Below are 23,070 nucleotides of genomic sequence, written 5' to 3'. Positions count from 1 at the left end.
AGAACCAATTTACCCTAAGATAAAATAGATCTTTGCTCACAGCATGACCCCACCAGCAAAGGTTGCTTGTAAAGCCCTGATGCATACTCAGCAAAGGCTTTTCAGCCATCTCAGGCTGTCTGTGGACAGCAGCACAGTGAAGGAGGGCAAGCGAGCTGACCTTTGAAAGCTGAAGGGAGCAATTGCAAAAGCATGTAAGTGAGGTAGGATTCTTCTTCACAACTGACCTGAATCCAGGGTGGAAAAAATTACTTTTGAAAATGTGAGGTAGGCTCTGAAACCACAGAGGTGTCTTATAAAAATGCTACCCCAGAATGGTTTTTGATTTTTGGCTATTTTTTGCTTCTTATTTTCATTTCTGGAGAAGACCATCAGCAATCAATTTCTACTGATACATTTAAGGAAAAAAGTATCAAAAAACATGGATATGTTTTGGATTATATTTTGGATGAAATAACATACATGTCGCCTGCAGACTTCAGACATCTGAATCTAGAGGTAGTATGAAGAACAAAGAGAGAAGCCAAACTGCTCCCGTGGAAGAAAGATGTCTGGATTATCACCTAGGTCCTTCTGCTGAGGTTCAGCATGGTTTGGTAACCCTGCAGAAATGCCGGAGGATGGGGGGTTAAGGAATTATGTTGGTGATGGGAACACATGAAAAACATTGCAGCTCCCAGGGCATTTTGAAGCCTTGAGTCACAAGGAGGTTTCCCATACGGACTCTGAAGGGTAAAGGTCTCCCTGATCTGTCCAGGTACCCTCAACCTGGACAGGATGGCTGCAGGAACAGCCATGTGAAAATGGTGGCCTTTAAGAGGAAGATCAGGAGGCTGAAATAAAATTTAAAAAAAAAGCAAAATGAGATGGTAAAATGGTAAAAGGCACAGAAGTTCTCGCTAAAAGATGAGCTGCAGTATCTCTGTGTGTCACCAGGGACTTTGGACCACAGGGAAGTTCATCTGAGGGCGCTCTGCACAGCGTGAGAGCTATTGCTAATGGCAACTTCACAGTCGCTGGAGTTTATCCATTACCATCTGTCTTTATTTTGCACATCCTACTCAGGGAGACGCCACAAATCAAAATGACTTGGTGCGTCATCCCCGCTCCTCCAGCCGGGCCGTGTGGTGTGTGTGGCTGGCAGTGCTGAGCAAACTGCTCAGAGACAGGCGGAGGGCAGGAGCGGGGGCTTCCCAAAGAGGACGGACCCGTATTGTTTGCTCAGTATCAGCTCTACCGCTCTAAAGGTCACAGTGAATTGAGAATAGGAGCCCTAGTGAGTCAAGATAGTTAAGACATAATATCTGGCTGTTCTTGCCCTTTTCTGCTTTGTTCTGCGGTCTGGCACTGGGGTCCAAGTTGTGAACTTCAGAAAGTTGCTGCAGGTGCGGTGCCAGTATCTCCTCTGAGCAGCCGATAAGGAGAGTCTTTCCCATCAGCTCAGCTGGAAAAAATGTCTTTCAAGTGAGTGATCTCTGATGGCCAAGGAAGTGTGGCATAAATTTTTCCCTTTGAAAAATAACTTTTGTGCTCAACATTGCCAGTAAAAAATCCTCTTAGTCAGCAATTCTCTCTCTATACATTATTTTTATGGTTCTGCAACATTGCTCTTCTTAAGATAACAAAATAAAAATGTTTAACAAGAGAAAGAAACACAGTGTAAGGGAGGTAGTAGATGGTAACTAGGACAAGCAGATGTGAAAGTAAACAAAAATGCCATCTTCTTGGAACAGTTTGATGATTTAAGGCAAATAATTTTAGGGAATTCTCACTTGTGTCTGCAGCCACTTTTCAGTAGTTGTTTTAGGTTGATTTTATTATAGTTGTTATTTCAAAGTAGCTTTCCAATTTGTTGTAACATTTATCTGGGCAAGGGTCATAAAGATTCATGTTTTAATAGCCAGGAGGACTGACTATTCAAGCTCAACCACAGCTGAGCTTGAATCTCTTGTTGATGAAGGTGGGGAAATGCTGAGAATGAGATTACTGATAGTGAGACCCTAGCTGTGAACCCAGCTGATGTATACACATTTATGCAACCAGGAGCTCTACAGCCTCTTCAGGGTCTCAGTTCACTAGCAGTGCTTTGTCTTTTCTCTAAAACACTAATTTAATGAAACACAACTTGGGGAACAAGTCCAACTGCTGTATGTCAGCCCTTGACCCCTGTCACAAAATAACAAAAAGACCTCCCCCAAACTTAGAAGAATTCTTGTCCTCCTTCCTGGTTTCCTCTTTTATGGGCAACAGGGTGGGAAAAAAGTGCTTTTTCTTGTGTTGAAAACAACACGGAAAGAATAATCTGCAGCCAGGTCCCAACAGGGAAGAGGGAACATGATGTCGAGCTCCTGGCTGCAGTGAAATGGCAAATTCCAGTGCAGAAGCTGAGGATGCCAGGCTGGACCGGGGAAAACACCGAACCGTGAACAATCTGTGTCCAGAGAGCCAGTGCGTACCTGGGGCCCCCAGTGCACAGGAATTTTCTGTTGGCTGGAGGAGCTGCTGTGTGCTGGCGGGACGAGCGCTGGTGCGAGGCACTGGGCCAGCTGCGTGGCTCTGCGGGGAGTGGTCTGCTCCGTGGGCCACCCTGGGTGCCAGCAAATGGTGTCTTGAATGATGTCTGTGCTGTGCCACTGCTAGCCTGTGGTTCTCAATGTGATGGGCTGCTCATGGGGAGTGTCTCCAGGCCTGTGTTTCAGTAATCATGTCTTAATACATAGGAAATTAAGAGATAAAGCAATTGTTTTAGCAAACCTGGCAATGTGAGTGGCTTAATAAATATCTCTTTTACTTCACTCCCAGATGTCTACTAAGCCTTGTAAAATGGTTTCCTGAGTAGACTGGATAATAATTATGGAATTGAGCATTATCACAAATCTGACAATTGCTAGCTTGAGTTTCATTTTTTCTTTTTTTTCCTTGAGCCTTCTCACCTTCTTTCTTCCCAGGAGAGCCGAGTCTAGACAGTGAACTGGGAACACCGAAGAAAGCGAGGCAGAGCACCTTCCTAGTACATCTGCTCCACTCTGTAGTCCAAGTTTTGCATGTGCTTTATTCACAACTATTTCTAATTAGTTGTCACAATCTGAGGCCTCATAGACTGAGAATCTAGAAGTCTGTTGCCTGTGTAAGAACAAAAATATCGCATTTGTCTTTGCAATCAATGTTGCATCATTTGAATGGTGCTGTTGGCTGCTGCTGATCTCCTGGGATAGAAGGGAGGAATCCCCCACAGAGCTGGGGCAACCTTGTCACCCTCACCTCTTCTCCTTACATCCTCAGACTCTTTTTTTCCCTCTTACTCTTAGATTTTACATAAGTAGCATGAGGGCACTTCTAGACAAGACTCCAAAATACCTGATTTACAAGAAGTGAAGGACTCAGTAAGCCACCTGGACCATCTCCTGAGGATGGCACAGAGCTGTGTCCCGGGCCATGCTCCCTGGATCAGTCCATATGTGTACATACACGCATTGACACAAAGCAGAGAGAAAAAGAATGTAATGACTGGGTCCCATTTTCTACTCCTGATTAAAACCGTTCAGCTGGAGAAGAGCATCTAGCACTAATGTAAGTGTGTGTTACAGAATGGAGTAATTCTTCCCAAAAGAAAGTTTGCAAAACTAGAGAAGTCAGTACTGAAATCAAAAGGCTTCTAAATGTGCCTAGGCAGGGAATAGTACTGCAATGCCAGCAAAACAGCCTCCAGTTTGAAGTGATGCCATTCAAACATTGTGAAAGTAGAGCCAGCTCAGAATAATATTTTTAACCCAGATTAAAATTGCACTGATCTCTGAAGCATGGGGGGGCTCCTGACACTGATGTCTCTCTGTCCTGAGGCTGTAGTAGCACAAAGGAGGATCACATTGATCCATCTTCCTTTGGTTCTGGTGCACAGTCTAATGCAGCTTTGCTGGAGGGGGTTGTCCAGCTCTTTGGCCACATGAAACTCTACAGCAATGGTGGTTTTGTAGTACGGACCAGTACAAATTGACTCATCAAAAGAATCTGAAAAAAAGAAGAAAGGCAATGGGCCAGGAGAACGCTTTCCTTCCCAAAACCTTCCCAGTCTGAATTGCAAGGACCTTTTCCACCTGGATCAGTAACATTAAGGGAATTTGCAAAGGATTTTATAAGGGTTTTTCTCTTTCCATCTCGTTTCATCATCTTGGGGATATCACTAGTCTCCAGCACTGGCCTCTCGTGGCAGACACACGTGAACTCCGGAAGCTCTGCTCCAGGTCTCAGATAGGGAAGCTGAGTACTCGAGTCAACACTTCAAATTTATTGATGTCTTGCACAAATATTTATGAGGCCATTTCCTCCCCCAGTGGCAGGCAGAGAGCCAGCAAGCCCGCTAATTTATGGCATGGTATTTATTGACAAAAATGTATAATTGTTTTATATTTAAGGAGAAAACTGGGTGTTGCAGCATGGGGAAGGGATGTGTGAGCTGAGAGCTCGGTGAGAGAGTGGGAAACTGAGGGTTTTTTTCAGCAATTTCCTAACACAGCAAAGTGGGCGCACTGTGTGATGTGCCAGCACTGGGACCCCTGGGAGCAGCCAGGTCCCTTGGCACTGGGCTCTGCTGTTGTTCCTCTTCATTGTCCTTCCTCCAGCAAATTCTGCTGACTTGGAGAAGAGTTTGAGGAATGGTTTCAGGATCCAGCTGGTAACCCTGCAAAACTCCACCGCATGGCATGGACACATGCAACATCTCCTAAACCTGCTGTCCAGGTTATTTGACAGAAGTACCGATGTGTCCTGATAGTTGTTCCATACTGAATTTCTCAGATTTTGTATTCCCAGCCAAGATCCCTCTGCAATGAAAGCTGATGGTGCTCAGCTCTGGAAATACTTATTTAAAAAACAGAGGGACCACATACTTGTAGGATCCCAGCTCTGAAGCGGTGCCAGGGGGTTATCTCCCGTTACAGCCCGCGCGGCTGCAGCCAGGCTCCTTCCTGGCTTAACCCAGCACAGCATCAAGCACAGGCTTAGCGTTAGCTGGAGTCCCACAGACCCAGTCCCCGGCCTCCCCATGGGGGTCATGAGGGAGTGAGCAAAAAAAGTATTGTTACACCATTTCAGACTCAGTATGTGTAAAGTAGAGGAAGCAAGAAGGTTTTGCTAGACAGATGACACAAGCACATTAAGGTTTCCTCCCCTCTTTCACTCTGGGGTGAGAAAATGGGTTTTTGAAGCACAATGTGGCTCTGTTTTCTCCTTGGCAAACCTTGCCGTAGCACAGGAACAGGCCAGGAAGCGGAGCAGGGCAGTGGGTGAGTGAGGAACTCGACTTGTTTTGCAGGGCTCCAGCAATGCACATTCCAGATTTGCATGAGGAAGGTGCCAGCCCAGCATCCAGGCATGGATAGGAAGATGCAAATGTGACCAAAGGCCACCTTCATCCATCCTCCCCTTTCCCCTTCAGTGATGGATCTCCCTGAAGCCCGGCACAGAGTCTAATCAAAGTGTTGCCCTTTCATGTATGCCTAATCACACAGAAGAGGAAAAGTCACGAAAACTGTATGTCCCATAATTCTATTATAAAAAATGCAATAAAGTAAAAGCATCCTTACAATGCCACAGTTGAAGTGGATTTTTAACTAGCTTTGTCACTGGCATGTAAAAAATAAAATAAAAAAGCACAGGCATTAATTTAAAACAGAAACAATATTACAGTAACTCTGTGTATAGTGAGTTTCAATTTTAATTTTAGTTCATTATCTTTTTCCTTATTAAGAAAGGTAAATCTGTTTTGTGTTTTCATTATTTCATTAGCTCAAGAAACCTCATCAGTAACCATGAATGCTGCCAGCATAAATAGCACAATTTTCATATGTGAGATGGAATAATTTGCTTAACCACCTATTCAGCAGAGGCTGGAGCTAACAATTAGAGAAAGCAGCGTGCTTCAAAAATAAGTTACAATTGATTGTGTTTCAGTGGAAATGAAGTTTGGAATGTGCTAATTGGATTTCACGTACACATCTGAGCCACAGTAAGTTAACATGAGACTTGGGACACCTCGTGAAAGAAGACTCTTCTTAGGAAATGTACAAAAATTTTTTTAATATGATATTTAAAACACAATTAAAGCAACATGCTAATGACACCCTCACTTTTCAGAACTGACTGGTGACATCTTCTTCTAGGATTTACACCCAGATGGAAAATTTAAGACGTGTTCTGCAGGATGAGGCATCGTGTGCCCTGGAAGTGCATATGAACTGATCCACTTTGGAGTGAATGTTTTAGAACACTCATAATTACAGTACATTTTGCCCAAAAGGTCCCATTCCAACAATGATCCTTGTGGCCTAACTAAGGATTAAAGCCAAGAGAGGTAAAATAATCTCTGATAGTCTATACAGTGAACTATAGACAAGAATCAGTTAAGTTTTACCCAAAGAACTATGGAGGCAGGAAAGAAAATTTCAAGAGTTGGTCATTTCAGTTGAATTTTCAAAGGCCCTGAGAAAGGTGACATTTCTTTGTGGAAACACAGGACAATGCTGCTTGGTGTATCTCTGCCTTGTCTTCTCATCGCTGCTGATCCCTGTTCACATACAGAAAAGCCTGGGCTGTATCCAGGTGTGTGGTGGATTTGGAGGATGCTGTGGCCACTTGTTGGCCATGTAGCTGTGAGCATGTGTGGGTTAAAGCCTCCTCCCTCTCCCTCAGCTCTCCTCAGCAGGTGTGAACGCTCACAGGCAGGCAGCTCCACTTCCTCCAGAAGCCTGTCATCTGCTTGATTTTTTAAGCTTTTGCTGAATATCTTTCATTAATTCTCTTTAATGTGTAATTATGGTCAGAAAAGTGATCTGTCACAGCCAGCTCCCTGGATCTGGAGATGATCGGCTCTTTATGAGTTGGCCAGAGGTGATCTATGCAAGCCATCATGCTATTAAGGAAGAGCTACAAAACAGCAATGCTTTCTCAGGGCATTAGCAGAGCTTCAGCACCATACTCTTTGTTATCCTTCGCACTGTCTAGCGATTTCTTTCTGGTGTAAATGTGTCCATACAGCAGTAGCAGCAGAGCTGGCAGCCTAATGTAGGCAGTTAACCATGCAAATGCTGGTCGTGGTCTAGCTGGCACAACAAAGAGTTGAGCAGACACTAATTTATCCTGGGTTTCATCTTATCCATCAGCCCCTGCTGAGCGCAGTGCTGATGATGGCCAGCCTGTCTCTGAAACCTGAGCTTGCTCACTGGAAGGGAGCGGGTATCCCTGCGCGATCCGGCCATCTGGTGCATAGACATCACCTTTGTGTGCCTTAGATCACGTTAGCTAATCTCTCCTCAGGGTACACCTTTACAACTTCATTGGTCCCAACTCCTTCCCTGTTCCCAGGCTGTCTACCAGAAGGATCAAGGGAAAAATAATCAATGGTAGGAGATTACTGTACTCCTGGTTGCAGTGCTGGTTATGCATCTGCTCCTTCTGGCCAGGCTGTGTGTATTCCCTCAGCCTTTATTGCCTTAGCACCCTTTTTTCTCCTTTTTGAAGGATGCGGTCTAGCTATTCCCACTCATAGGGCAGGTCAGGACTTGGGTCCCCGAATTTTTACTTTTTTCTCTGACTACATTTGCTACTGGTGAGTCTTTCATCTCAGAGCCTGGGACCAAGAGCCACAGTGGCTTCCCTTCCTTAAAACTAGCAATCTCCTATGGCTGTGGGTCTTTCTTATCCTGACTTTGTCCATTAACAGCTCCCAAATGGAGAAGTGGCATATCCTGCCACTTGTTAGTTTCTCCTACAGCCTGTACACATACATCACTACTCATCCCAGTTCCCAGTTAGTATATGGTGTTCTTAAATTACTGGGCTGCTCCTGATAGTCATAACACTTGTGAGCAGGCTTTGAGTTACCACTTTGATGAACAAGGTAGGGAAGCCAAACTTCAGATACCCTACAGGTGTGGGAACACACAGGTACATTGGTTACCCCTAGGGCATGGTTCCATAATGCAAGTTCTGCAGGTGTAAATGTGATTTTAAAGGTTTCTGACCTTCCTGACAGCCCTTTCTCTGTCCTGAGCCTTCATGCTTCTCTTCACTTTGATGTGCTTTATGCAGCTGTTCCTTGGGCCACACTCCAAATCAAAGAGCAATGTCGTTCAAGTTAAACTGAATCTGGGAAGCTCAAGGTGATATTTCATGGCCTTTTTGAAAGAAACCTTAGACTGAAGAGGCTCTGCACTCCATCAAGGCTGGTAAGTCAAGCAGGCAACATCCAACTGGCTGTATGGGTGTCTCTATGTATCAAAGGAAAAAGTGTTTTAACTACCTTTTCCATCCTACCCTGTTCTGGTTTGGCTTCACCTGGAAGACATAATGCCACGTGAGAGCAGAGGGTGGGTCAGTTTTTGTTTGTCGTTTTACACTGATAAACTTCCACAAGTAGCTCCATTTTGAGTGAAAGTGCCATTAGACCTATCAGACCTGCACAAGTAGGATTGCACACGCTGTGCAGCAAAGATACATGAACTGCTAACCTGTAGGCAGTGAATCCTCTGTGCACTAACCCCTCTTTGTATGCAGAGGCTATTGAGACAAAAACAAGGAGGTGCTTGTTACTAATAGCTATATGTGCACTGTAGAAACCCATCTGCTAAGCAGAGGACCACCCACAGATCATTGTTTTGGACACTTAAACTATAATTTTCTTTTATAGATGTCCTGCAGTACAGACTCCACCAGGATTCTGGTCTCTGGCACATACATATGTATTGAGCACACTGACAGAAACCTAATGACTTACATGGCTCAGCCATTAAGAAAATATTTCAGAGGTTTTTAAAGAAGTCCTGAATTGTTTATGGAAACCTCCTTGGATCTCCTTTTCCAGGAATGCATTATTTATTGTGCTGGTACCACAAAGGGGTAAGAAAGGCATATACCCTGAGGAGGAGAGGCTGAGCTCCCTGTTGTGTTTACTGTTGTAACAAAGTGCAAGGGCCTGGTTCTGATCTTATTCATGTTGGTGTAAATCATGAGCAATGTGGGCTGTGGACATGTGTTCTCTTCTTGTCTAAGTGGTGCCAGCACAGAAGTTGGCTGCTCTTTGCTGTTTTCTTGTACAGGTTCCCACTTTGCCAGCCCCAGTCCACCACCCCAATGCCCTGCTCCTGGCCATAAAATGACCTGGATGGGTGCTGTGGGCTGCAGGGTTTTTTTTCAGCCTCCCAGTGCCCATTTTCTGCAAGAGGTGCACAGAGAAGGAAGCCAGGAGCATCTAACTGTGAAATACATATTCATTTTGCCGAGCCAGGTGCAGAGGTTCATTTTAAATAGGAGACTTGGGGCTCAAGCCTCCAAAACAGCTTTGAAAATCTGTCTGTACTCAAAAACATTCACAGAATAGCAATCCATTTGGTGTGCCCATCAGCGAATGATCCCACCCGTGCATGCAATCACTTCAGCCAACCTTCCCCCTCGCTCCCTCTTTGCTGTCTCGTTGCCCCTGTCTTTGCTGGCAGGCAGAATAGGTCTTGATCAAAAAGGTACAGGGAGCCTGACCCTTTATACAGCTGTTTGCAAGACAGACTGGCTGGGTGTATTCACCTCCTGGGAGAGGCAGCTGAGCCTCAGGAAGGGCAAATAGTTGTAGCAGGACTGACTTGAACGAGGTAAGCTGTCTTTAGTCCATCCCTGACTTGCTGTGTGATCTGAGAAATGTCTCTTTGCCTTTTTCTCACACTAGATTGCAAGACCTTTATGTTAGGGGTGGTCTGTGATTCTGGATCTCTACTTCAAGCAGAGGTGTGCTTTAACACATTTTTATTATTGTTTATTCTTTCTAAGGTTTCTATGCAAGGTATTTGAACGGTGTCTAGTGTGAAGTGGGGCATTGAAATGTCTGGATGTGAAATGAGAATGCAGGAATAGGAATGTTCAATAGTAAATACATGAGAGAAGGACAAGTCTCAGTCCTTATTCTTTACTGCTTGAAACAAGTAGGGTTGTGTCTTATTGGTATTATGCCCAGTAAGACCAGGTGAAAATTTAATCCTTACTGCCAAGGCGTTCTTTGGGAAAGAGATAACCATTTTAGTCATGAGCTCATTAGTATTACTGGTCTGATATTACAGAGCTCTTAAGCTGCACAGAGACATGGATGGGGATAGAGGGGAGAACGTCTGACACGTGTACCCAAACGTGCTGAGTCCAGTGACAGGAGAGAGGGTGATGAATGAAGCTGTTGCCTGGGACAGAAATTTTAGCAGCGCAGTACCCTGCTCTATGGCAGCTCTCCTGAACACTCCCCTGCAACCAGTGGGTGACCAGATGTGCTGTCACTGGTGTCCCAGCAAAGGAGGCAGCAGTGGCAGCACCCCGTGAATATGCACAGTGGGTTTCGTCAGGTGGATGAGGAAGAAGCCATGGCCAAGAAAAGGGTTTTGGGCTCAGAGCGTGAGCCTCGGCAGGTCTGCGTGCTGGCGCTGGGAATGGTGCAAAGCAGGAATGTGGTATCCCAAAACCACCCTCTGGGGCCAGAAATTGAATTTCAGTCTCAGAAACACTGTTGAGGCTATAAACTGGCCACTTGCTTCATTTCACTGCTTTCTGGCTGCCTGGGTTATAAATTGCCATTATTTCTGCATTAGATTTATGTTAAGGGAACTGCAAGGAACTTCAGTCGAGGGGTCTAGCTCATTTCTTCTGCATTTCTGATCCAGGGACAGGATTTAAGCAGGACAGACAGAAACATTAGCAATGTCTTGCAGTTTATGGGGTGAATTTGAGCTTGTAGGAAATCCCATCATTCTTCCAGCACGTGCATTCATTAGAACTCAGGGCAGTTATACAGATGTTGGGATGGGAGAGGTCACCTCATAATGTCTATCACAGGGCATCCTTTTTCAGTGTAGATCTAACTCAGCAGAAGGCTGAGGGTTTAATTAGACCGTGACACTGCAGAGTCATGGAGGTTAAAGATCATTCGACAATTTTTTTTTTTCATGGCATTTTGTTTTTTAAATGTCACTGTTAAGTTCTTTAAGGCCCTGTTTTGTCACTACATTATTTTAATTCTATGCCAGTGTCACCTCATTGATTTCTGGATGTAAGGCTGGAGGGTTCAATGCACCATGGAAATTCTGAGGTTGGCTTTGAAATGAAATCTGGGATTCAGCTCATTTGTCGTCTTGGGGAGTTTCCAGGCTGTGGTCACACTGTGTGTGTTCGCGTATGCAGAGAATGAAAATTCTGCCAGTTCGAGGTTTCTTCCTGGACTAATGACAAATATCACTGCTGAGCCAATGGTCCCGTGGCTCATCTAATGTCAGGTGCCTTCAGGATTAGCCAGGCCAGATGTGGGTTGATAGGAAAAATTACTATTTTCATATTAGTTTAGAAATTCTTTCTGTGAAAAAGAACTGGGTTTGGCATATTCTGTAGCAAACACATTAAAATAAGAAAAGTTATTTTGAAATTACATTTTGCTTCTGATTTTGGTTGGTTTTGTATCCTTTCTTTCCTGCTATCTTGTTCCTTTACTTTCTCATGTTTCTGCACTGAAGAGGTGAGGGAAGGCAGAGGAAAAGGTAGAGCACTCATCACACTCAGAGTAAAAACTATACATTTTAATTTTGAAATCTGAGGGGTTTTTTTAAAGAAAAATTTAGGGTAATTAAAAAATATTAGGAAAATGGCTTTCTCTGAGAGAAAAGCTTAGAAAATTGTCAGCCAGCTCAGCTTGAAATAAATGCTTGGAAAGTTGACAATACAACATCACTAGGGTATACTGGATTGATATTTCCAAATTATCGTTAAGTGTTGTGTAGAGAATGATATATCAAAGAAGTGGAGATTCCTCCTGTGGAGAAGCTTGGGCAGGCAGGGATCATCCAGACATCACGAACACAGCTTGGGGCTGCTCTCTTTTCTTCAACTGCCTCCAGCCCAAGGGATGGGGCACATTCCACATCCTGGGATGTGTGGTGCTTTCCAGGCCAGCACAGCCTTACGCTGCTCCCACCTTCTCTAGCACTGTGTTACCTTCCCTCCAGCAGTAGGGCAAGGGATTAAATTATTTTTATTCTTATGCACTGCAAAGACTTCCTGAAACTAAAATGAGAAAAAGGAAAGCAAAGATAAACTTTATTATTATTATTAGTCTGCTTTGTGATGTGCACAAGACCAGACCATGAGTATCTCCTATTTAAATCCAGATAGTGTTACTCAGTGGCCCAAATGTCTTACAACTTGGAATAAGGGACACTGCAACTGCTGCCGGGACTAGATGTTGCCTGGACCAGCAAAGAGAAAAGGAAAATAAACCTGTTAGTTTCAAATACATAGTTTGTGGGTATGAACCACATGCGTACCAGATGTCCATGTGCTGTATCGAAGTGTGTATATTTATGTGTAACCCATGTGCTTGCATTTATTATCTCTCTGAGCACTTGTGCACAGGGTGTGAGTGTGCAGGTGTTGTACACATGTTTCTGTCCTGGGTTTGTGTGGTTGTTTATGAGGTTATGGCTGTGTGCACTGTAAGTACATGGTGTAAGTGTATGGTTCTGTTTGAGGCTGCAGTGAATACATAAGAATGGCCAATCTGCATGGCTGGGAAGACATTAAAAATATTTGCAAAGAATTCTGATAATTCCTCAGTATAACTTTCACTCTGGCTTCAATTTTGGGATTTGGTTTGGGAGATTATTCTTCATAGGATGTAAAGAAGGGAAAGATGTAGTAGCTAATCTATATATGCCTGCAGGTCTTAAGCAAAGACAAAATATTGTTCCTCTTCAGTTCTCCCTGCTCTTGACTGAGTATCATTTTAAAGTAAAAGATTTCACATTTTCATAAGTGATATTCTGACCTATCCTTGTGTTTTCTCTGGAGAGCCACCAAGAGGACCAGCACTATAGGGACACTAGCAATAGAAAGTCTGGTTTGCAGCTTCTACATGGCGAGACTGCTCTTCATGTCTTTAAAGCATAGGAGCAGTTTTACATATGTCTTGTGAAAATTATGTCTTGTTAAAAAAAAAAAAAAGCAAGCTGATGAACTGCTTCCCCACCCCCCAGGTAGCATGAACAGCTGTCTGAAACTATCTAATAAGAAGATTAAAGATAAAGGTTCTGAATTCAATTCAAAGTGTCAATATGTAACTTTGTAACAAATGAAACATTTTTCAATTACTGGTAATATGAAACAAAATAGTGGGAAATAGAAATGGCAATCTTTTTAGGTAACCTGAAGGCCATTTCCAATAGGCACTGTGCATTAACTGAGCAGTGAAAATTTTTACATCACTATTTTCCCCTGTGTTCATAATAGCATAAAATAAAAAGATTTTAGATAAGATTTCATTCAGTGAATCAATTGCAAAACCACACAGAGCCTTAGTGGGCATTCAGTCCTCAATCTAATGGAAATTTTTACGAGGATGTCAATGCTAAGTTGATTTCTATAGTGGAAAGCACATACAAAGGATCCAATTACAGATGGAAACCTTTTGCTTTCTAAGAGACTTTATTAACCCCTAAAACACTGAATATGCAAAAGGTTGGTGAGAAGTTTGCTTATGAACTGGATGACAGTTTATATCTGATTGTTTATCTGATTGTATATCTGAGCTCCCATCAGCTCCTTTTCCTTTTTTCTTCTGTGAGTAGAAAACAATACTCTGCACTTGTGGTAATTAACAGTCATACTGGAGCATGCAGTGAATGTATTAGATCCTAGAGGGAAGTCACAAGCTGGTTACATTAGCTGTAGGAAGTATCTACCTAACAGATTTTAACCTTAAAAAGATACCATGACATGAAAATGGTAAGCAAGGAATAAAATCTTTGTTAGATCTTCTGTCAGGGAGTCCTCACTGATTGAGGAATTTGCAATTCAGGAATAGGACCAAGCAGCAGCAAAAAGTCAGGGTCGCAGCATCACCTCCCAAAACTGTTGCCAAAACATCACTGGGCTCTCTAGGCATCCTGTGGTCCAAGAGACAGAGCATTAGGGCTCTGAGCTCAGCATTCACAGTGGTTTAGTGGCAGACTGGGGAGCACCCTCCAGTTCAGATTTTCCTGTACCATGGTGTCTGAGCAGCATCTTCTGCTTTGGAGCAGTTTTTAAAGCAATATGCTTGCAGCCACGAAGCGCAGGCTTGGAGTTCTACTATTACAAGCCCATAGGCAGCTTTTCCTAATTTATGTTAAAATGTTTATTATTTCATTGATAGCACAGAAGCACTTTGCCTGGTGAAATCTCAAACGTGTGACTCCTCCCTGCTCTGAGTGATAAGCAAAGCTGAGGAGCTGAATTTTCAGTGAGGAGCTCATGAGTGAGAGCATCTCGAAGTGGATGTGTGTAACAGGTGGTGGAGTCTGCAGTGTGCTTGCTGCCCTGGTGCTCCTGCTGATCATTTGGCAGAGGAGGTAGATTAATTTTTACATCCACTTTTGAGCACTTTCTGGTTTTGTGCTTCTGCTGAGTCTTTGTCCTGCTTCATTTCACCTCCTCCTACCACTGCACTGCCATGCTTTATCGCAGGACTGTGTGCACTATGCATGTAAGTAACTGTCCCTAACTGTGTATTTTACCCAGAAATGAAAAAGCAAAAAGGTATGGCTGCTTATATGAGTAAACTCTATTCTATTCCCACTTGTGGTCAGGTCTGACTTAATTTCATAGCAGAAACTCCTGATTCATGGCAGAGTACAGCAGAAAAAGGCCATGGCAGAAGTGTTTATGAACAAAACTCCTAACTAAAACCCTAGAGGTGGAAATCCAACCACAAGCTTCAGATCTAGATCCAGATTTCAAATGCCCCAAAGTTTCAGCGGGTTGGGATCCAGGCTTTTGTTCTGGACCCGTAAGAGCCCAGTGAAAAGTCAAGCATGGTGTTTGTTCAACACTCCTGACAGTGGTTATTCACTGCTCTGCTGAGGCTGCAGATACAAAAACAAGCACATCATGCCCTTGGCAGCCTGGCCAGGCTCCAGGGGAGAGTTTCAACCCCCTGGAAGAGATGAAACGAGGGCCTGAGCCAGGATGCTGGGCAAGCGCGTGTGCCTGCGCACAGGCATGGGGGGGACTTCTGATTTCTTTTTTTTTTTTTTAATTTTTGCAATGAAAGGCAAGAAGAATACACGGTCAAAGTTCTTTTAATTTCCACTGATTATGTTTGTGTTCAAGCTGTGGACATTTGAGACATATGGGAATGTCAAAAATGCCTTGTGCAAGCCAAACTTTCTCACTTATCCCTTGCATATTTTGAAAAACTTTTATCTTTGTCCCTCAAGTCCAACCTTGGTCTCAGATGATGGGTAGTGAAATTGCTTAGTGTTTATCCTCGCAGGGTGAGCTCTGTAGATAACTGTTGGTACTAAGGGATCCCTCTAGTTATTAGTCAAAGATAGGGATTCTCTAAGGACAGAAGCTTTATATATTTATGTTACTGCAGCAGAAGAGAAAGGGAGGCTGCTGGGAAGGAACGTGTTGCTCAGACCCGGGTTGCCCCAGGCTGTGGGATGCTGGCAAACACCACTGTTTTTTCCCTGAAGAAAGATGGATCAGTCTCCTGCTGTTGTGTTGTGACTTCCCAAACCAATAGACACCCTGAGAGTTTCTTATGAATAACAGATTTCTGTCTAAAAATAGGACAAATGCATCTCTAGGGTTGGCTTTGTCCCCACCACCCACTGCACTGGAGAGCAACAGAGGCTCATGGGGGGACTGGTTTCCTTCCATGGGGACTTGTCTAGATCTTTTTTTCCCAGCCCTGCATTTCTTTGCCTTGTCTATCTGAACCATGAATTTGAAGTCAGCTTGTGCTCTTGTGATTGCAATTAATTTAAAACCATTTTCAGTGTAGCATGTATCTATGAATCTAACTTTTCTGTTCAAAATGACTTGATGAGATTTTATGTCGAGTCACTCATCCAGTTTTATTTGAGCCAACTTACATGGCCGAACTTTGCTGGTTTAAGCTTAACAGTTCAAATAATACTGTCTTTACTTGGGTGTACCAGCAACATCAAAGTCTCTGTCAACACTCAATAAATAAAATAGCACACAGTCTGTAACTTTTAATGTTAAATACTGCCAGTATCCTGTGATACAGTTTTTTGGGGGAGTGATGAAGCATATTGCCATTGTATACAAGGAGAGACTATCCTGCAACTAAGAGCAGCTATATTTAGAAGACAGACAACTGCAGCAGGCAATGGGGAGTGCTGAGGTGGCTGTAACTAATACCCCAAAATGGAGGTCAGTAATTTGACCTTTCTGCTTGGCAGCCAAGCAGCTGAGCCTTGTTGTTGTCTTTTTGGACAAATTACAAGACAAGAAGAGCTGCTGCCTATTCAGAAATGCTCTAATCAAATTGCTATAAATTACTAAAACCAGTATTTACAACAACTTTGGTAAGTTCATCACATGCTAGGCAGACTGCAGAGTTCCTGCTGAAGGGGCAGGCACAGCTGTATTTTTTTTCCCCACAACATGAAAATAAGCACAAACCGAAAAAACTTTATTGTCCGAAAACATTAAAAATAAGTATTTCCAAGCAGATCTTGTCTTTCAAATGTTGATTGAATATTATTTAAAATACCATGAAACAATCTATTTTAATTAAAACATGTTTTATGAAGTTAAACTACTTTGACTTTTCTGCCCAGCTTTAAACTGAGAGATTGGACGCATTTGTTAGAATTAGCTTTTCAAGCTAAACAACAGTAGTTTTGGTGGTAATAATAATTAATAATAGGAAAACATCCTTCTAATGTGGCCCAATCCCAAAAGTTCTCCAAGTGACTGGAAGGATCCTTGGGCCCACAACAGACAGAGAGCAGTAATATCCTTAGCAAGCCTCTCACTGAGGTTGACCTGCAGCTGCACAGCCCAGGGATTACCAGAGCCACAGTTTATGGCAACAAAGCTAACATGGGAGAAGAGTCACCCAGTCCTTGTGCCCAGCAGGGTCCACTGAACATTGAGGTGGCACGGTCATTCACTCAGTGTGCTTGCAATAGAAAGGCAGGGATGTATCTAAAATAATTTTATTTTGCTTTTGTACACATCTGGATAAGTCCATCGCTGCAGTTTTCATCATGTAATTTTGAAAGTATTGTTGAAGACCTGTTTTTGAGGACAAGGAGTCGTCATACTTGTCTGTTCCATTCTGCACCGTTCCTAGCCTTTAACTAATGTGATTCAGATACATGGATGTATTAAAGAAATCACCACTTAGTCAAACCTTTAAAAAACAAAAAAAAGTAGCAGGTGTGCAAGGATCATACATAGGTTCTCAGAAGAAATATCTTCTCTGCTTCCATTGCATGACTAGTACATTGACTTTTCACATATGCACTGCTGCTAGATTTTTTTTTTTTTTTTTTTTGCCTTGTCTACTCCTGTGCTTTGAATGAACTTTGGCTCTAACTTCTTACGGTGCTCCTTATGCTGCAGCTAATGCCACTTCCCTGTCATTAATTGCCTTGTTCATGAGCCCTACATGAGTGTCACTTTGTTGAGCTGCCAAGGTATGTAGGATATAACGCATCTAGTTTGTTTTCTTTTCCTACCCTCCTGGCCCTCACCCAAAGAAATGCCATCACCTCATCACCTGCAGGTCTCCCTTCTAATATCTCTCATTTTAAATTAAATCTCACATTTTATTTCTCAGGCATGAAAAGAATTTTACAGCATGAGCACTTTAAAGAGATGGCTTTGACCATGCTAGGCAAGGACATCTCTCTAGAAGTCTGTGGCCTCTTTGCTTCTTTTCTGTTGCATGTGCATAGGTGGACTCCCTGTGGATTTTGCAGAGGCAAATACTGGGATAGGAGAAACTGTACAGGGCATTAGACTGAACTGGCTAACTGGACTGGTGTCCAGCTTCAGGGGTGAGAAACAAGTCACATTTGCTGTACAGTTTCAGCGTGTCCTAGTGTGATCTGATAAACACTATTTAAGAGGACTTCAGGATATTTTTCTCTGATTCAAGGACTGCTGTGAACCTGGAGTGGGCAGAGTTGGTGCCACAGGTCAGCATTTCTTTTGTATATGCACACTGGCTGCATTGTGGGCATTTTACCTTACTACTTGATAATCCAAGGAAAAGATTTGCAGTGAACTGAAGAGTAGACTACTGGTGGCTGAGTTGTGTTGTTAAATTTTTAATGCAGAGATCCAGGACTGAGCTAGATTGAACTTGGGTTTGGAAAGTTTTTCTGTACCATGCTGGGCAGATATATGTTTGGATTCTCTTCTTGTTTATGTATTTTTCTTGGCCCCTGCAACTGCGTCTGCATTGTGATTAAAAAGTATTTAATTAACATACAAAAATAAAATTAAAAAGTGTAATAGTTTTTGTAAAAATAAAACTGTACCAAACCACTCAGGCAAACAGCACCCTGGGGAGTTGGTAAGCTTGGAAAAGCTGGAAAAATACAACTACAACTGTAACAACTTCTCCCAAGAGGGGTACAATAGGCTAGAAAAATAAAACCCACCATCTACTGCAGCCAACAACCACCCTGAGGGCACCAAGGCAAGGAAAATAAAACGCACACCCAAAGCTAAAGAAGGAAAAGTGCCTTTCCCCATACTTGCTCCCAAGACTGGGAGTGTGACCAGCCAGCAAAGCCAACAGGGTTTTTCCTGGGATTGCAGTGTGAGGAGATGCAGAGGTAGAGTTAATGGCCCTTTGAGCCGCCAAGCACATGCCGCTTGGAGTCAGCTGCTTGTTGTCCCTGGTTCAGTGTCTTGGCATCAGCTTTTTTTTTTTTTTTTTTCCACCGGTTCCTCTGTTTTCAGGTACAGTGTAGCTGGCCCCTTTGTTGCAGCACCAAGGAGCACTGCTGTGGCATGTCAGCCCCTGCAAGCAGCAGGAATAGTGCCCCACATTCTTGCAGCCTGCCAGCAAATCTTTGTCAGCAGGGAGCAGCGTCTGACAGTATTGTAAGCGACGTGTGGCACTGGAAGGCAGCTTGAACAGTTGTGGTGTTGAACTCACACTGCAGAGAGGGGCAGCACCTCCCCCAGGTACCTGAGGGCAACATGGGGAGTTCAGATCAGGTGCCCTGAGACCTTCTAAAACCAGAGATCACAACTCTTGCACATCAGCAGCTCTTCCCTCACTCCATTCTTGTATTTTCACTAGGTTTATTTCCAAATACTAAGTTCTTACTTTTCTGTCCTGGTAGTAGGTGGGATTTAAGTGCTTGAACAGAATTAGCAAGTGAATATGAGAAAGGGCTTAGAATGGGAAACCCGGGTCAGGGAGATGGGCTTTGCAATTAGTCTTGCATGCTGTGAGGCTAGGGATTGTCATTATCTCTCAAAGATCCCATCTTATCTTGAGCCCTTTGAAAGCACTTTTCTTCCTGGGCCTCCCTATCCTGGATGTTTCCGTTGGCCAAATGCTCCCGGTCATCCCAGGGGACCACAACTGTGCTGGGCAAGGGACCCCTCCGGCACTGGGAGAGAGCGGGTGCTGCAAGGGGCTGCTCAAGGGGAGCTGGGGGATCTGAGCGTGGGTTGTGAGGGGCCCTCACCGCAGTGTGTGGGGCTGAAGGGACACGGGGGGAGATGGGAGGATGCTTTGAACCTGAGGCATGATAAGATGGAGTCCCCCATGCCGCTGAGTCAGGGACCCCTTTTGTGGGCAGACAAAGCTTCAAAGCACTCTACCCAAAAATGCTTCTGTCATATAATTTCTTCTGGCTTTTTGCGTTGCCTGAAGGCTCACTAATGCACTAATGCATCTTTTTAACTGAGTGATTTAAACCTCTCTAAGGCCTGAATACATAAACTCTTCTAAATTGCTATAGCCACATTTTTACTCCCTTTAAAAAACAAGTGTAAATTCCTCATGGCCAGCCACTTTTTATAGATCCCTTCAGTGCTTTTGTGAATTGCAAGGTCCTTGGGCCCCAGCCATGAATATCAGGTTTGCAGCAACTGGATTATTTTCATGATTAAAGATAGTAAAGGGTTTACAGGTTTTTTTCATAGAAACCTCTCTTGGTTGCAGTTGTCCTGAACTCTGTTGTATTTCACAGAAAATGAGTTGGGAATTCATGCCAAAGCAAAAGGTTCATTTCAAAACCACAGTAGAATTGTGAACATAATAGCATAAGATTAGGCTTTATTTTTCTGCTGGTAGCTCTGGACGCAGAGTCCCTATCTTCTGTGCTCAGAAACTCACCTTAACACAAACATTGAGTAAACACCTCTCCTTCTGCCAGGGAGATTAAAATTAATGTGTCTTTCCTTTAGAAAAAGGGACATCACCTGTCTATGCCCAACCCTCTTCTCTCTACCACATGCACTGGAAATTGTATTTTTCATGTTCTTTCCCCACAGCCTTTGGACAGATCTTGTGCTATTAGTTTATTTTACAAACTTTTCTGCAGGCTGGGATGGTATTATTGAAAGGCTCAAGAAGGCACCTGCATGATGGCTGAGTATTGAACAAGTCGGGATGGGTGAATCAGCCTTGATGAGATAAGAACTATCCTAGACTGCTGACCAAAACAAATCAGTTGTTTGATGTGACAAAACCATTTGGTGGTTCATTGTCCCTGTTGGTATTTATCCCTGTAGCCTTGGTCATTTCCTGGTGCTGGTCCAGGCTGGAAACTGATGTACCAGGTGCTGGAAAGCTCTTGTAGAAATAGCCAAAGCCTTGTTGTCCCCTGGGGCTTGACATCACCCTGCAGGGACTGAGCTGGTTCTGGGAAGCTCTGGAAAAGCATCCTTCAGGCAACATTGCATCCTTTCCAGACAGGTGCTAAATTTGGCCTTCCTACTATATGCTACTAGAAAGCAGAGATTTATGAGCCAACTCTATGATCTATAGCATTTGATCCTAGTCCTGATGGCTTGAAAGATCTTGGACCTTGAATTGTTTCTGATCCCTTGGCTTAGCAATGCTGCATGGGCACGGCTCCAGGGCAGAATTTAGCAAGACCTGTAGCTCAGGCCAGTAAAATTTTCTAACTACTGACAAATGTGATCTTCTTTTGCTCCTTACCCTTGATTTGCCTCCATTTATTTTCCTGTCACTGAAATCCCTCATTACTCCCAGTTCAAGCTGTTCACGAACCTTGCTGAATTTCTGCAGCCATTTTTTTTTTCTTCAGGCTGAAACTTTGGTCTGGCCTTATAATTACAGTATTATTAATGTATTTTTATCATTGTTAATTATTTTTACATGCTGAAATTGATTCAATATGCCTGGAGCTGCCATGCTGGAACATGCCTTGATTCTCTTCCAAGCTGGAGCCCTTGCACACCAAACGTGGAGAGTTCCAATGGCTTTAAATCACTATAAACCTCACTGAGTGATTTAAGTTATTGGAGTGTATTCAAGTTTTTATAAGCCCTTGAATGTGAACCCTGCTCGGATTCTGGGTATGTACAGTGCAGCAGGATCTAAAATTATTTGAGTGCTCAACATATTTTCTAAGCCCCTGGTCGGCTGGGGAATAATCAGGGTTGTCGGGCAGTGCACTGTGCAGGGACTTCATATGATGGGAACCGTCACATTTTAAAGATGCTTCTAATTCCTTTAAATTGAAACATTCCTACTTCATTTAAGGGACTTTGGGTAGAGCTTTCTGTGTGGCTTGGAGGATTGGGAGTACAATGAAGGGCGTTTCATCCTGGGGTTGATGGATTGACTCCTGCACGAGGTCAGTCTCCAGACAAGCCATCACCACCTGATCTCTGGCCACAGCCCAGCAGAGCTGTGATCTGTGCCAGGACCCAAGGTGTCAGGTGAGCAGAGGGCTGAACCCTCCTCTGATCTCCAGATCACATCCTGAGTCTGAGGCAGGCGATGTCCATCCTGATCCTTGTTTAGCGATGTCCGTGCAGCAGAACAAGCAGTCCCTTGGCATATTTCCTAATCAGGAGGGCAGCAGAGACATCAGAGGCCCACAGCTGGATGTTCTGAAGCTTTTTAGCGCCTCTTTATTTTAAAATGTCCCACGTCAGGAAAAAGTTGTAAAAATGTGGGTGAGAGGATGGCCATGCAGTGGAGAGAGGAGACCAATGTGGGTGTGAGAGAGCATGGCAGAAGGGCTCCCTCTCACCCTCGCTCTCACCAGTATTGCTCAGCAGTACTTACACACCATATTAAACTTTCTTGGGATACTATCATTGGGACCACTGAGTGCAGAGTCCTGAGGTACCCGATGGAGCTTGGGTACCTACCTGAACTCTTTAAGTAGAAGCTGCAGCCCCCAGCTGTGCCCGGAATTGCTTGTGATGCCCCCATCCACTCTAGGAGCATGGCCCAGGGAGAGCTGCAGGGTCAGGGACACTCTGTTGCAGTTCCAGCAGTAACAAAAGCAACTGAAAACAAAATCTTCTGAAAGCTAAAAAATGGTCTTGGAGTAGAAGTATTGCTGCAGAGCAATACAAGTCACAGCTCTGAGATGCTGACTTCAAGGTTGGGTGGATTGAAGACAGCAGAGAATCCACAGTCCTGCAAAATATTTACTCAGTTCAGATTTCAGTTTTTATGGACAACTGTGTAACATCTCCACTATAATTCCTTGACCTTGCAATCAAACAGCAAGTTCATTCTTTTTTTTTTTTTTTTTTTTTTTTATTCACAAGTGCAGCTGCTGAACACATTGCTGTAGTTTGGAGTTTTGCCTCGATGAATTGTTTAATTTGGTTTGATATCATTAGGTATGTATTGTGTGTATGTGAACCTGTGCAGTAAAACATCTAAGGTTGGTACCCATAAGATTAATTCCTGCTGCTCCTACTCAGTAAATAATGACAGCCTTGAGACCTGTGAGTGCTGAGGACCTTAGAAAATTCAGATGCTTTTGGTTATGTGCCTATATGGATTTAACAGTCTCAGTTTATTAAAAAGGTAGAGTTTTAATCCTAATGGACTAAATTCTGCCCTGAATTACCAAAATGTAAACCCAAAGTAACTTTAAATAAAACAGACAAAACCTGAGTTTACCCACCTATGAGTGAAGGCAGAATTAGGCCCATTATGTGGCTCAAATCGCATTTTAATAGCAAGAGATAGTTTTATTAGTCATCTTAATGACGGTGAAAACCCTGAACTACTGT

This window comes from Athene noctua, chromosome 16 (genome assembly GCF_965140245.1).
Source record: "Athene noctua chromosome 16, bAthNoc1.hap1.1, whole genome shotgun sequence".
NCBI classification, from domain to species: Eukaryota; Metazoa; Chordata; class Aves; order Strigiformes; family Strigidae; genus Athene; species Athene noctua.
Note: the sequence above shows the minus strand (reverse complement) of the source record.